This window comes from Sminthopsis crassicaudata, chromosome 1 (assembly GCF_048593235.1).
Source record: "Sminthopsis crassicaudata isolate SCR6 chromosome 1, ASM4859323v1, whole genome shotgun sequence".
NCBI classification, from domain to species: domain Eukaryota; kingdom Metazoa; phylum Chordata; class Mammalia; order Dasyuromorphia; family Dasyuridae; genus Sminthopsis; species Sminthopsis crassicaudata.
Genome location: NC_133617.1, coordinates 692,093,913 through 692,110,611, shown reverse-complemented (window position 1 = coordinate 692,110,611; position 16,699 = coordinate 692,093,913).

The following is a 16,699-nucleotide window of genomic DNA, read 5'->3' as shown; positions in this document are numbered from 1 at the left end:
CTGAGCAAGCTAGGCTCAGTGCTCTATATTTACTCCATCACAACTCTTACTACACATTCCTGGTTTAGTCAACTCTTCCATTGAAGGAAGTCATTATGCAGACTCCATGGGAACAAGGCAGTCCTTTGAAAAGTGAATTTAGAAATACTCAAGAGGACACATGTTTCATTGTGTTTAAGGGATGCATTTCCACTGAGAGAGAGAGAAGGCCTTATCCCATTGAATAAATTATTGACTCTTTGGGATTTGCTCAAAGAACAAAAAAAAAAAAAAAAAAAAAAAAGCAATTTAGGACCATATTATAAATGTCAAGGGACTTTTTTTTTCCTTTTTCAGTTCTACACACACACACACACACACACACACACACACACACAATACCAAGTCTTTACTGAATCACATACTAAGAAGGAGTCATCTAATCTCCAACCAATCTCCAGAAGATGGATATTGAACTTCTGCCTGACAAGCACTTTTAGTGATGGAGAGTTCATTACCTTACAAACCATGTTGCCATGGGCCTGTGCCATGGTTGAATACCTCTAATCAGACCAGAAGAACATTTCAGAAACCATCTAGTTCCTAGCTTCTTAAACTGTGATTCACAACATTTTATTGGATCTCAAAACTGAATGTGGAGGGTCACAAAATTTTGATTTATTGCCAGTAAATGTCTGATTTGTATGCTTATTTTATATATCTATAAATCCAGGGTCACAAAAATTTTTTCTCAGGCAACTGGGGTTGTGAGTGGAAAATTTTTAAATAAATTGAACTGAAGAAGGAAATGGCAAACCATTTTAGCATCAATATCATGAAATCCCCAAATGGGAAGAGTCTGCCATAACTGAAACAACTGAGTAATAATAACAAAAGTAGAATAGGGCTCTTTGGAGATAATGGTCTTCCTTGAACTTCAAGTCTTCTAATAAAGGCTGAATGACCATTTGTCACTTATGTCATAGACAAATTCTTTTTAGGAATAGGCTGTACTATATGATCCCTGAGGCCCTTTCTAACTTTGAAATTCTATGAATCTTTGGCCTTCACATTCTCACTAAATCTTCTCTTCTTGAGGAAAATCATCCCTAATTTCTTTATATATCATAGTTCATAACCTCTTCATCATCACCAAATCCAAAGAATTGAGAAGAAAATGTTGAGACCTTTCATTCAGTAATAATTGTCACATTTATATGGCACTTGAAGGTTTGGAAAGTGCTTTACATATATGATTCTCATTCAATCACCGGTTTGTACAATCTCAGACTGATCCAGTTGAAGAAGGGGTGTGTCCAAGGAAAAATCAGGATTCTACCTAATTGAACCCAACTGTGATGAAATCGCCACTCTCAGTAACAATGAACAGACAGTCTCTGTGGTGAAGTCATGGGACCTTAACGGATTAACCTGACAAAAGCTTCTTTGAGTTCAATTTAGACTGAAATTGTCACAGGTTCAGATCAACTGTGGCTTTTAAGACTCTAGTTAGGAACTGGACTTTATTTATTTATTTTTTTATTATAGCTTTTTATTGACAAAACATATGCATGGGTAATTTTTCAACATTGATCTTTGCAAAAACTTCTGTTCCAACTTTTCCCCTCCTTCCCTTCACCCCCTACCCTAGATGGCAGGTAGTCCCATACATGTTAAATATGTTAAAGTATATATTAAATACAGTATATGTATACATGTTTGTACAGTTATCTTGCTGCAGAAGAAAAATCAGATTTAGAAAGAAGGTAAAAATAACCTGAGAAGAAAGACAAAAATGCAAGCAAACAATAATAGAAAGAGTGGAAATCCCATGGTTTGGTCCACACTCATTTCCTAGTATTCTTTCTCTGGGTGTAGCTGGTTCTGTTCATTACTGATCATTTGGAACTGATTTGGATCCTCTCATTGTTGAAGATATCCACTTCCATCAGAATTGATCCTCACACAGTATCGTTGTTAAAGTGTATAATCTCCTGGTTCTGCTCATTTCACTTAGCATCATTAAGTCTATCCTAACCTTTCTATATTCATCCTGTTGGTCACTTCTTACAGAACAATAATAAGGAACTGGATTTTAAAGAAAAAAATTAACTGTTTTTAGGAAGCAAGCATTTATTAGGCATCTAATATGTGCTAGGCACTATGCTAAATCCTTTAGAAACATTAACTTATTTGATCTTTACAATAGCCATCGGAGATAAGAACTATTTTTTATTCCCATTTTACAGCTGAAGAAATAGAGACAGAAATTATATATCTTGTCTAGTGTTACATAGACAGGAATTCATATTTTCCTGGCTCAGACCTCCTTTAATTTTTATACTACCAAGCTGTCCAGTTTATAGTTATGAGAGATATTATCCAGAAGCTTGACTTCTACTCCCAACTTTCTTAATTACCTTCAATCATTCCCCATCTCCCCTTTGTTTCTACTGTAAAATTAAAGGGTTTGGACTAAACCATAAGACTGTAGAATCATAAACTTTGATGCAGAAGGGATTGCAAAAGTTTTCTAATTCAACCCCTTTCCCATTTGATAGATGAGGAAAAGGAAGAACTTAATCAAAGTCACATAGATGGTAGAGTCACATCTCCTCCCCACCCTGAAATTTAATTCCTTTGAGTTTAAATCAATGGCCCTTCTAGTATTAAGATTCTGTGAGTTTCAATACTGAGACTGCTGAGTTTTTCTAATTACTTGTGCCTCTGGGGTGCACAATAGCAGGCTCTAAAAAAACTTGGGGTGGAATATATTATTATTTCTCAAGTTAAATAATGCTTTAGACTAGTGAATATAAACAACATTTCCTTATTTTGGACTAATTGAGGAGAAAGCTTTTCAAATTTTTGAATATTATTAGAAATATACAATTGTATTTTTTTCAAAATTATGCAATAAAAAGTTTGGGTAATAAAGTCAAGGTATAACAAAAAAGATACTGGATTTCTAGAACTTGTGTTTAAATCCTATTTTTGCAGTATGACATGATGAAGTCAGTAAGTTCTGGGATTCAACTCCTCCTTTGGTACTGACTAGTGATGAGACCAAGGTCCTAAATCTCTTGACCTTGCTATTTTTTTACTTTGCTCATCTGTAAAATAGGGGTGCTTATGAAGCTCAAATGAGATGATAGATATAATCTCCTTTGCCGGTTTTCAGATGTAATATCTCAGCTTCTTTCTCTGTTCAATTAGAATAGTAGACTTTGATTTTTCCAAGATTCAGCAAATTGTGCTTAATGAATAGATAAGAATCTTGTTTGTAATTAGCACATTCATGTATATGAATGTATGAGACTAAAGGCTGAAAATCTATCCTTTTAATTCTATCCTCTTCTAAGCTTAAATAATTCCCCTGATATCTTGATTAAATTGCTAATATTCCTATATAACGAGAACACTGAATTTCGAATTCAACTCTGCTGCTTACTAACTTTACAGTCTTGGTCAAGCCAATGATTTTCATAAAGATGTAGGCGGAATGTGTATTAAAATTTGTAAATTAAACAAAACTGATGAGATTGCAAATATACCTAGATGACAGTCAAAATTTAGAACTCTCTTGATAGGCTAGAACATTGAACCCAAATGAATCCAGTCGAATCCAGTACAGAAATATATAAAGTCTTATACTTAGATTTTAAAAAATCTACTTCATGGGGGAACCATAGTTCAATAAAAATTCCTATAACAATAAGGTGTGAGGGTTTTGGTGGACTGAGAGCTCAATATGAGGCAAACATATAATATGATAACCTGTAGAATTAAAACAACTTTAGGTTGTTTTAAGAGAGATATATTATCCAGTCATACAGAAGTGATAATTCCGTTGGAGGTCTTCTTTTTTAAAATTAAATCTTTTTAATTTTTAAAACATATGCATGGATAATTTTTCAACATTGACCCTTGTGTTCCAATTTTCCTCTTTTCCCCCACTTCTCCCCTAGATGGCAAGTAATCCAATATATACTAAACATGATAAAAATATATGTTAAATATATGCATACATATTTATACAATTATCTTGCTTCATGAGAAAAATCAGATCAAAAAGGTAAACAAAAATGAGAAAGAAAATAAAATTCAACCAAACAATAAAAATATTGAAAATGCTATGTTGTGATCCACACTTAGTTCCCACAGTCCTCTCTCTGGGTGTAGATGGCTCTCTTAATCACAAGATCATTGGAACTGCCCTGAATCATCTCATTGTTGAAGAGAGCCATGTCCATCAGAATTGATCATCAAATAATCTTGTTGACATATGCAATGATATCCTGGTTCTGTTCATTTCACTTAGCATTACTTCAGGTAAGTCTCTCCAGGCCTCTTTGAAACCATCCTGCTGATCGTTTCTTACAGAACAATAAAATTTCATAACATTCAAATACCATAACTTATTTAGCCATTCTCCAACTGATGGGCATACATTCAGTATCCAGTTTCTTGCCACTACAAAAAGGGATGCTACAAATATTTTTGCACATGTGAGTGCCTTTCCATTCTTTTAAGATTTCTTTGGGATATAAGCCCTGTAGAGACATTGCTGGATCAAAGGGTGTGCATATTCCATTGGTTTTTTCTCATAGAAGGTCAGAATTTACCTGAGATTTGAAAGATCCCAGGGAAGCCAGAAGGTAAAGAGGAGAGAGATATTTACTGATGTGAGAGATAGCCAAAGAAAATACATGGGAATGAAATTTTTTTTGGCATGGAACGGTAAAAAGGCCAATATTACTAGATTACAGAGTTTGTGGAAGAAAATAAAATGTAAAAAGGCTGAAAAGATAGGAAGGTAACATGTAATGAAGAACTCAAGAAGCCAAGCAGAGGGGCTTATATTTTATTCTAGAAATAATAGGGAACCACCAGAGTTTATTAAGTATGTAGGGAGGTGACAGGATCAGACCTCTGCTTAGGATGGATCACTTTAATAACTATGTGGAGCATGTATTGAACTTATAGCAGGGAAACTAACCAGCAGGGTGTTTCAATAGTCTAGTCATGAAGTGATAAGGGTCTGCACCAAGGTGGTGACAGTGTCAGAGTCAAAAGGCATATAAAAGAGGTCACAAAGTATAAATTTGGCAATATACTGGTTAAAAGGAGAGAGTGAGTGAGTAAAGAATCAAGGATAATATGTATGTGTGATCCTGGGTGATTAGGAAAGTGGTACTAGCTTTTACAGTAACAGGGAAGCTAGAAAGAGTCGAAAGGTTGAGAGGAAATAAGGATTTCAGTTTTGATTATATTGAGTTTAAGAAACTTGAAGATCATATAGTTCAGGATGACCAATAAACAATTGGAAATATAAAACTGGATGTTAGAACACAGGTTAGAACACAGATCTGGAAATCATCAACATAGAGATAATAATTTAATAAAAAAGGAAGTGATGAAATCACCAAATAAAATAGTATATAAGAAGAAGAGAAGAAGATCTAAGACAAGGTCTTGTGGGACAACTACATTTAGTGGTATGACCTGGGTGAACATTCAGCAAAGGAAAATGAGAAGTGTGCCAGACATAAAGAAGAACCAGGAAAGAGCCATATCATGAAAATCTAGAGAGAAGAGAGTATGCAAGAGAAGAGGGTAATTCATGTCTTGAGAGGGATAAGGAAGGCTAAAGACTAAGAAAGTCATTCAGTTTGACAATTAAGAGATGGTTAGTAACTTTGGAGAGTGCCATTTCTAATGAATGTTTTAATTATCAGAAAATAGAAGAAGAAATGAAAGGAAAGGGTGTGGAGCCACCTAGTATAAAAGGTTTTCTCAAGAAATTTAGCCACAAATAGAAGGAAATAGTTATATGTAAAGTATGACTATTAATAATTTTCACAAAAAAGTCATTTTTACACTATTTAATGATAATCACAATTTATATTTATGTAGATGTTTATAATTTACAAAATGCTTAAGCATCTATTATTTCATTTAATTATTACACCAATCGTTGCAGTAACATAAATCAGACTGTTTGGATTCTAAAATAAAATACTCATAGATGAAGAAAGTAAATCTCAAAGAGAGAAAAGGAACTACTATTCAAAGGGATTTGAGTTATTAGTAGTTAGTAGATCATAGGTGGGATGCTAACTTTGAACCTTCAGGCATCAGAATTTCTACTAAACTATATTGATTGACCTTGACATGGGCCTTTTTTTAGGAGTGAAGTAATTCAAGAATATTCTCCAGTTTCTCCAATTAAGCTTATGTCATCTTGTGGTAACTGGAAAGAAAATTGGCTAATCATTTGCTGAGTTCCTCTATGAGCCAGGAAAACAAGTTTGGGGTGAACAGAGAACTGACTCAGCAGAACTTGATGACTTAAAGTCAGGATTGCTGAAGAAGGCTATTTGCAGAGTGATATTCAGGGTGATATTTCTAAGTGAATTCATTCTGAACTGTAGTCTCCTCTAGTCCAATGGTGTGTGGGTCTCATTGACTTAGAAAACCATAAATTCACATTATCTGTATTTTGCCGTATTTTTATTTATCTTATTAAACCTTTTCCAATTAGATTTTTTAAAATAGTCTTTTATTCTTTCCAATTACATTTAACAACATTCATTTTTTATAAGATTTTGAGTTTCAGATTTTTTTCTCTCTTCCTCCCATCTAAATGGTAAGCAATCTGATATAGGTTATATATGTGCAATCATATTTCCACATTGGTCATGTTATGAAATAAGAAATAGAACAAAAAAGGGAAAGCCACAAAACCCGGACAATTTAAAAAGTAAAAATAGTATTCTTCATTCTGCATTCAGACTCCATAGTTCTTTCTCTAGATGTGGATAGTATTTTCCACTATGAGTCTTTTGGAATTGTCTTGGATAATAGTATTGCAAAGAAGAGCTAAATCTACCATAGTTGAACATCATACAATGTAGCTATTACTGTCTACAATGTTCTCCTGGTTTTGCTCATTGCACTTAGCAACAGTTCATGGGAATCTTTCCAAGTTTTTCTGAAATCTGCCTGCTCATCATTTGTTATAGCACAACAGTATTCCATTATTTTCATATACCACTTGTTCATCCATTCCCCGACTGATGGGCCTCCCTTTGATGTCCAATTCTTTGCCACCACTAAAAGGGTTACCCTAAATATTTTTGTATGTGTAGGTCCTTTCCCTCTTTTTATGATCTTTTTCTCAATTACATTTTAATGCGGCTCAGCTAAAACTTAGGAGTTTCACAGGCTGCCTGAAGCCTGTAGCTTGGGAGTTTGATCCCTGTGCTTTAGTCAATAAAAGATCCTCTAGTTGCTATATCTTTGATGAAGGTAGTGTTGGAGCTCTCTAGGACTGGCTACATTAGGAATATTTTGAATCCTCTATGAAATACTTTCTATCTTGGGAGTAATTGAGCTTTTCTCAAAAATATATGTCCTATATCTTTCTCTTGACCTCATCAGTTCAATAGTGTATTAGCTGGAGTCATATCTCAGGTAGGAGGAAGTGACTTTATCTCAGGTCTTGTCCCAGTGTGGCCATCCAACTTCTATACCTAGGAGACAATAACCCCTTCTGAAGACATTAAGGGAACATGAAGGAAGGAAATTGGAATGGCATATGTAAGGAATAGCAAGAAAGCCAGTTTGACTGTGTTGTAAAATGCAAGAAAGGAAATAATATATAACAAGGTGGACATAATGCAGGGCAGTATTGAAAACTAGATAAGGCAGAGGCCAAATACTCTGGCAAAGGAATCTTGAATAGTCCAATCATGAGGCTGGATTTAGGAGTCAGGTAACAAGTATTTACTCTTTACCATCATTGTGTTAAGTGCAGGTGATATAAAGAATTATAAAAATACAGCCCCTGCTCTCAAAGTGCTCACAATCCAACAGAGACAACATACCAACAACTCTGTACAAGGCAAGAGATTTACAATGTAAATCAGTGGTTATTAGCATTTTCTGGTGTCGGGATCCCTTGGGTAGTTTAGAGAGTCTTATGGACACCTTCTCAGAATCATGTTTTGTTGTCTACATTCATAATTAAAGGAAATGCTAAATGTCAGTTAAAGGCAAGTGAAAATAAAGAAATATATTTTCTCCCATCCAAGCCCACCCATCCCCTGGATCTGTGGACTAAAAGTCAAGAATCCATCGTGTAAATGGAATCTCCATGGCAAGACAAGATCAGACATTGAAGCCAAGTGACTCTTCAGGTTTTTCATCTCCCTGCTTTGATCCTTAAAACTCTGCTTTTATTGTTGTGCCATAGTTTCCTTTTATTGTTCTGCCTCAGTTTCCCTAATTGTTCTGCCTCAGTTCCCCTGAATTATACTGCCTCAGTTTCCTTAAATTGTTCTGTCTCAGTTGCAACCCTCCTTTTCTGCTCATTAGAACTGAGATAATTAGGGCTGTGGAGATCTGACATTCCAGAAGATAAGACTCCAGATGTCCTATCTTAGATACCTAATTGGCATTGTCTAACTCTCTAAGTTTCAGACTTCCTGGCTCTAGTTAGATACCTCCTAAGTCCTTCCAATTTGTAAGAATTTATGGTCCTACCTCCAACCTGTCAGAACTGGATTGATGGACCCCTTCTTGAAGATTTTGGAGAGTTTGGACTATACCCCCCTTGTCTACCCGAGCTTAAAGCCATATATATGACATTAAGAACTCACATTTGCTACTGGATGCTTTGAGACATCAGCCCTGGGGGCAACATGCCCCCAGCACAATCTCTCTCTCCCAAATAAAATATTAAAAACTCTCTAATCTCTATCTAGCCTCAGTTTCTTCAGCATTACATATCTTGTCTCCCCTTATCCTCACTTTTCCTTCCCTTAGCCCCACCTCTCTTAATAAACCAGAGGAAAATAAGTTTAAGCAAATCATATGTACTATTTACTAAATAATTCTTCCCAATAACAAATGCCAAAAATTCTTACTTTGAAAAAATTATTGAAATATTTTATATTTTTAACTTTTAAAAATGTGAATTTAGATTTTTTTTTTGGCTTATAGTCAATAATGAATTTGTTTTTGTTTTTTGCGAGTCTGTGTCCTTGTTCAAATGAAAACACCAGTGTGACTAATAGGATATGGTAACTGTTGGCCAAAGGCCCAATAAAGGAATGGGATTTTTTGTTACTTTACAAACTGATCCAAGTTTGGAATAGTATCATGCTCCAATTGCTCAAAGGTCACTGTACCTCACATTTCCATTCTTGCTTAAGTGCTCTTTTAATATGTGTGATCTTAATCCAAATTGTCTGAGAAGTGATTATGTAACTTCTTTACATCATGGATTCTAACTTTTTTAGTAGTTGCCTCTAGCAATCTGGTGATATCTATGGTCTCTCTCTTAGAATACTTTTAAGTACATAAAATAAAATACATAAAAGAAATCAATTTTTTTCAAAAAAGGTTATCAATACATTAAAAAAAGTAAATTCATAGATCCAAATTTCAAAACCTTTGCCTTAGGCTCATCCATTCCAGATTTAACCATACAACAATAAGGGAATGATTAAATAAACCGTCATAGATTAACATAACATTATAGTATATATAATATATATGGTATAATATCACACTTATCCTACTCCTGAATGCAATAAGGTGCCCATTGGAAAATCAGTGATTACAAGCAAATGAAGGGTTATGCTAAATTATTGAAGCAACTCTCCTATGGTATAGAGAAAAGAATACTAAATGGTTCTGGAAACAAAGGGCCTTGATTTAAATTTCACCTTTGATGTTTAATACCTAACTGACTTTGAAAAAACTCTTATATCCTCTGGGCTTCTGTTTCTCAACTGAAAAATGAAGGAGATGGTTTAGATTGTTTCTGAGGGCCCTTTCAGCTCACTCTAAAATCTGTGTTATCCCATGGAAGTGTTCAGTACTCATATCTATTTAGTCTGGACATAGTATGGTATGGAATTAAATAGCAGACATTTGGAGTCAGAAAAATATGGTTTTGATTCCTTTATTTTAACTGAGTCTTAGTTTCTTCATCTATATAATGGGAATAAAGATACATGTAACTTCACCACTGGATTTTTGGAGGAAAGCACAGTAAAAAGCCTTATGTTTAAATTAATATATTTAAATACATGTCTTGAGTCATGTCTTTATGTTTGAATTTGGTCTAAGAAAGAGGAGAAACTCCTTCCAGTTGAGGTTGGTCATCTGGCCTCTGGGCAGGGAAAATAGATAGTGGGTCCTGCCTAGATTTAAACAACCTTTCATTTATGACCCCTGGTTCTTCTCTAATCACAAGGGATTATATCCCTGGGAAGATGAGCTTGGTAATGTCAACAAATTTGTTTGCTTTCCCTCTGAAAACCCTCCTATTATGAAATAGATACTGCTGAGAGACATGTTTCCGGATGTAGCTTGCAAAACCTCTCTTTCTCTGACACTGCTAGAGATCATGCTGGTTATGTATTCTGGGTTTTTCCAAATTATTACTAACTAGTTTTCCAGTGTCTGATCTTTGCACTCCCTCCCTAGTGCAAACTCTCAGTATCTGTGTGCCAAACTCCTGTAGGTTAGCATAGAGATTCCTACCTGGAAAAAATCTGCAGCAAGCCCAAGACCCAAAGTCAGGCCACAACCTCAGATCTTTACCTATTGAGACTTTTCCCAATATCCTGCTGCAGGGTTCCATAACCATTCTCAATTATTTCTTTAGTAGGACCATAGATTGTTTCTAACATGTGACTATGTGATAAGAACAGGATCAATATCTGGGGAATGATTGAGAAACAATGAGGAAGAATCAGGAGTTGAGGATGATGTCAAAGTTATAAATCTGGATGCCTAGATATGATAGAAATAGGGAAATTGGGTAGGTAAGTTGATTTGGGGAGGGAGATAAAAACTGAGCTTATCCAAAAGGCAGTCACTGGTGTGGGATTGGAGCTCAAGAGAGAGCCTGGGGTTAGATAAATCTATCAGTGAGTCATTCAAAAAGAGATGGTAATTAAATTCATAAAAATTGAAGTCATTAAGAAAGAGTTTAAAGAAAAGAGGATCCAGTAGAAAATTTTGGGAAACACCCATAGTTAGAGGGCACAATATAGATGATGAGTCAGTAAAGAAAACAAAGAAAGAGTGGTTGGATAAATGAAAAGAGAATTAGAAGAGAATAACATTACAAACACCCAGAGAGGAGAGAGTGTTCAGAAGGGCACCCACACTGCCAAATTTAGCAAAGAGGTTCAAGGAAGAAGTTTGGAAAAAAAAAAAAGACCTCCAACTCTGGCAATTATCAAATTGTTAGTAACTTTACAGATTAGTATTTCATTTGAATTATGGGGTCAGAAGCCAAATTGCAAACATTTAAAGAATAAGTAAAAAAGAAAGGAAGCAGTTTTTTGTTTTTGTTTTGTTTTTTAAATAGGCATTTGGCTTAGAAAAGGAAGAGAGATATAGGACAAAAATGTGAAGAAAGATAGGGGATAATGAAGGCTTTTTTTTTTTTTTTTAAAGAATGGGGGAATACAGGTTATTTTTACCTTTCTGAATCTATACAGATATGTACACATATATTGTATTTAAGATATATTTTAATATGTGTAACATGTATGAGACTGCCTGCCATCCAGGGGAGGGGGTGAAAGGAAGGAGAGGAAAATTCAGAACAGAAGTGATTGCAAGGGACAATGTTGAAAAATTATCCTTGCATATGTTCTGTCAATAAAAAGCCACAAAATTAAAAAAAAATTTAAATAAAAAAGAATGGGGGAATAGAAGGGAATAAAAAATGAATTGATAGACAGGAAGGGGAGCATGGACAATAGCGTCAAGGAATCTAGAGATGAAGCATAGGGAAAGGGGAGATGTAGTTCATGCCAAATAGTTTCAGTTTTTTCAGTAAAGTATGAGACAAGGTCATTAGGTAAAAAGGGGGGGGGGTTGGTGAAGTTTGGGTTGCTTGAGGGAGCAACTCCATGGGGAGTTAGATGAAGAGTCAATTAAAGAGAAATAAAAAGTTTATCTTGGAGCAGTGAACTTAGTGCTTTTGTGTGAGACTTCTTTTGGCATCTTTCATATGTGCAGGAGTTGAGGAAGAGGCAGATTGTAGAAGCAATCCAACAGTGGAGTTTTGCAAGGGATGGGTAGTAATGGGACAAGAGAGTCAACGGATTTGTGAGATGATAACAGTGTGAAGTTCCATATATATGGAAGGAAGAGAAGTGAAATCAAAGCTGGGGTAATGACCTGAAAAAATATTGAACAGAAGGACAGGAAACCATGATGAATGGGAAGAATAGGGGTAGGAAAAAAGAGACAGGGAGAGTTGGAATGGTTAGATTCAGCAAAGCTTAAATTGTGGATCATGACTTCATGTGGAGTCTTGTAACTGAATGTGGGGGATATGAAAAATTTGGCAGTGGTAAAATTATTCTGCCACATTAAATATTCTGCCAAGTTTAAATTCTTTATGTAAAAGTAAACAAACACATCTATCTCATTAGCATGCAAATTGACTTTCATCTTTGATAAATAATAAAATTTTATATATGTATATACACATATCAAAGGATTGCTTTAGAGTTCATTTCTTTATGATTTATTATCAGTAAATGTTTGATTTTAAAATCTGTTTTACATACTTATATATCTGGTGTCATGCAAAAATTCCTCAGGCAAAAAGGTACAAGAATGGAAAAAATTTAAGAAGCCCTGAGATAGAGGAATATCAGAACACTTGGGGATAATAGTGAGATTTAAGGTGTGACTATCTCTGTGTGTGCTCTGTGTGTGTGTATATATTGAAAGAAAAGATAATGGGATTTGAGAAAATTGAAGAACTGGGTGTGTTAGAGTGTTTTAGGGAAAATCAACAAAATTAATATATCCATTCAAAAGGGAAGACCTGAAAAGAAGAAGAAAATAGTAAACTTTGTATTGAACTTCTTGAGAAAGGAGAGAGAACTAGCTGAGGGCACCACAATCTTTGCATATTGAAAAAAGTTTAATACTACATAAATCAATAAAGTTATTAAGTTCTAAGTACTAGAGCTTCTTAATTATGTTTAAATTAATTACTTGCAATATAATATAAGTATTTTTCAACTGTTTCCTCTTTGCTTTCATTGGAATTCTTTACATTTCCTTTTTTAAAATTTACATTTCCTTTTGTGAGCTTGTCAGTGTGTATGTTTTTCTTTGGGGGGGGAGGTATTTCTGCTCTTGGGTTTTTTCTTTGCATTTTTTCATAAAGGTCTTTCCAGATTTATTTATATTCCTTATGCTTATTGGGTTTACCTACATTATAATATTATATTGATTTACCACATTTAATTAACCATCCATTTTTTTTTCTTTTTTTTTTTTTGGGGGGGGAGCAATGGGAGTTAAGTGACTTATCCAGGGTCACACAGCTAACAGCTGTCTGAGTTCAGATTTGAACTCAGATCCTCCTGACTCCAAGATCAGTACTCTGTCCACTTCATCACTTAACTGCCCCTCATGCCTTTATTTTTCAACATTTGTTCTCAGGGTTCCCTCCATACCAATTACATATTCTAGGGCCATGCAGATCTTTTTTTACAGATAGTAAATTTTGGTTTCATTTTTTAAAATAACATTTTCAGGATGTATTTCCAACAATAGAATTAATGAGTCAAAGATTATGATTTTTTTTTTGTTATTTACATTGTATATTGCCAGATAGCTACCAGTAATAAATCAACTATCCTTTCTTCTCCACCAAACAAGCAGCAGTAAGTTTCATTGTTTTTAATTATTTTTGCTAGTTTGACAGGTATGAAATGTTGCCTGAAAATTGTTTTAATTCCTGAGTATCAATGAGGTTGAGTATTTTTCAAGTAGTTATTAGAAATTTGTGCTTGCTCTTTTGAAAATTATCAGTTCAGATAGTCTGGTCATTTATCTATTGTGGACTGTTCCCAGAACAAGTAGGTGGTAGAGTGGATAGACTGCTTGGGCCTGAAGTCAGGAAGAATAATTTTTTTAGATCAAATCTGGCCTCAGATATGTACTAGTTGTAAGACTCTGGATAAGTCACTTAATTCTGTTTGTTTCAGTTTCACCATCTGTAAAATGAGCTGCAGAAGGAAAGGTCAAATCACTCCAGTATCTTTGCCAAGAATACCCCAAATGAGATCACAAAGGATGAGATATGACTGGCGAAAAAAATGACTGAATAACAAGATTCACAGGGGAACATAGGTGATATAATAAAAGGCCCAGAAGGTGAAGAATTGGGTCCCCATCACACAGTGAGTCAGTGCCAGAGTCAGGATTAAAATCCAAAGCCTTGAGTCTCTGGACAGGTGTTTATCTTGTTCCACAGACCTATGTGTGTGCACACATACAAATGCAGACTCTGGCTTCTCCATAGTTAGGGATGTTTGTAGACCTGAACCTACTTGTTCCTCTTCAGTCTGAGCACTGGCACCACAAGCAGACATTGAGCCCCAAATGGGGAAAAGATGCCCAGAGGAGTGCCATCCCAGAAGTCTCTTGGATTATGGAACTGGTTGGCACCTGTCTGATATGTGGTTTCCTTTCCCAGAGCAAATACAGTTTGTGGTGCCAAATTCCTCATTAGAAGGAGAAAAGTCTCTGGTAGTCAAGGAAACAGTAACAATTGATATCTGACTTCTGATTTACATAACGCCTTTTAGATCAGAAAGGAAGAACACTTAGGGATTTGAAAAGAATATGAAATGACAGCACAGAAAGGTAGACATTAGATTTGGTATCAAAGGCATTAACTGAGAATCCCTGTTCTGTTCACCACCTGCATGGCCTTGGATAATTCACTTTCCTACTTTGAGCCTCAGTTTCCCCATCTATAAAATGAAAATATTGTTTCTGGGTAACTTCTAATTCTCCTGTGGCTCTAAAGTTCCATAATTGTAAATGTACTGCACGAGGAGCCTGCGTGCTCTAGGTTGAACCACAGAATTCTAGAATACTGAAGTTGGAATTCACCTTAGAAATCACTATCTAATATTCCACCACATGCAAAGATCCCTTCTTCATCATTCCTCTTAATCGCATGGTCAGCAGACCAGAACCAGTTTCAGAATGTCTATGAAGATTACTTTCATTCCATAGTATTATCATCTCTTGGAGGCAGACTCCTCAACTTTTCCAGTGGAATGATGCTGTCTCAGGTACTCTGAATGCATTGCACCAGACATTATATATATATATATATATATATATATATATATATAAAATGTAACATATATATATACACATATATAACTATTAGCAAATAGCATATTTATGTAATAAACAAATGAATAAATGTGTATATACACAATATGTATGTTTGCATAATATAATCTATATATAATATGCATATGATCATAATGCATATATAATCGTACATGTGCATACATATACGCAATGCATATCTCAATACATATACATATATACACGTATACATATACATATATATGTAAACACATATACATACACACATATGTTATATACATCAGGTATAATATACATTTTCTTAAATATAAACTGTGTGTTTAAAACATCTTTAAGAACTGATATAGGTGCTTTATCCTAAGAGTTTGGAGACTACTGGCATAAATGACCTTAGGGAAAAGAGTTGTTTTTTACCATCAAAGTGGCTCAGTCTGGTTACTGAAGTCAAATCTAAAGGTTTAGCGCAGACACACAGAGTGCCCACCAGATGGTGGTAGAGACCTCCCTCTGCTTCTACAAGAGCCTCCATCTTGTTGAATAAGCTTTTTGAAAACTTCAATCCTTTGGAAAGAAAGCAAGGACAATTTGAAAGACTCTGACTGTCATTATTTAGAGACCCTCGTGCTCCCAGAATAGGCTGAGGTCTCCATCAACCCTCTCCTCACCGTGACTTCTCACCACCAGGGAAGGGATCCTTGGCCAATAACAGAGGGGAGCTGTTCTTTCCCAGACTTCCTTTAGTTCCTTCCTTCCCCATTCTCTCCCCAAGGGGGTACAATTTACTTCCTATTTAAATTAAGGCACTTTCCTCCAAACCTGTTAGTGACATCTTTGCTTCCTCCAAGATCAGCACTCTATATACAGGGCTGCCTACACTCATAATTTCACTCATTATGTTTTTGTGAGTACATATAGAAGCACACACATAGTCACACACTCTTTCTAGCTTTTGCATCAGGAGAGTATTCACATTTATCAGAATGAATGATGAAAGTATTTATTAAGAACTTACTATATGCAAAGCATTATGTTAAGTCCTGGATGTCAGTAGAAAAATAGAGTCAATCCTAGCTCTTGATGAACTTCCATTCTAATGGAAAAGATAGCACATGTGAAAGGCTTTAGCTGCAGGTTCCTTGGAAAAGTGCCATGATTCGTAAAGGGCAATGATAAATAAATAGTCTTCATTGTTATGGCCACTGATTAAATAAATCTTAGCAGTTTTTGATGCTGAACCATTTGATGGTGGCATTTATTTGTTGTTGTTTTTCAGTCATTTTCAGTCTTGTCCAACTCTTCATGACTCCATTTAGGTTTTGTTGGCAAAGATACTGGAGCTGTCATTTTTTTTCCTCCAGCTCATTTTACAGATAAGGAAACTAAGACAATCAGGGTTAAATGACTTGGCCAGGGTCAGACAGCTAGTAAGTGTCTAAGGTTGGATTTGAACTCAGGAAGATGAGTCTTACTGACTTCAGGTCAGGCATTCCCTCCACTGAGCAAACAAGCTGCTCAAGGAATGTGGTGGCAT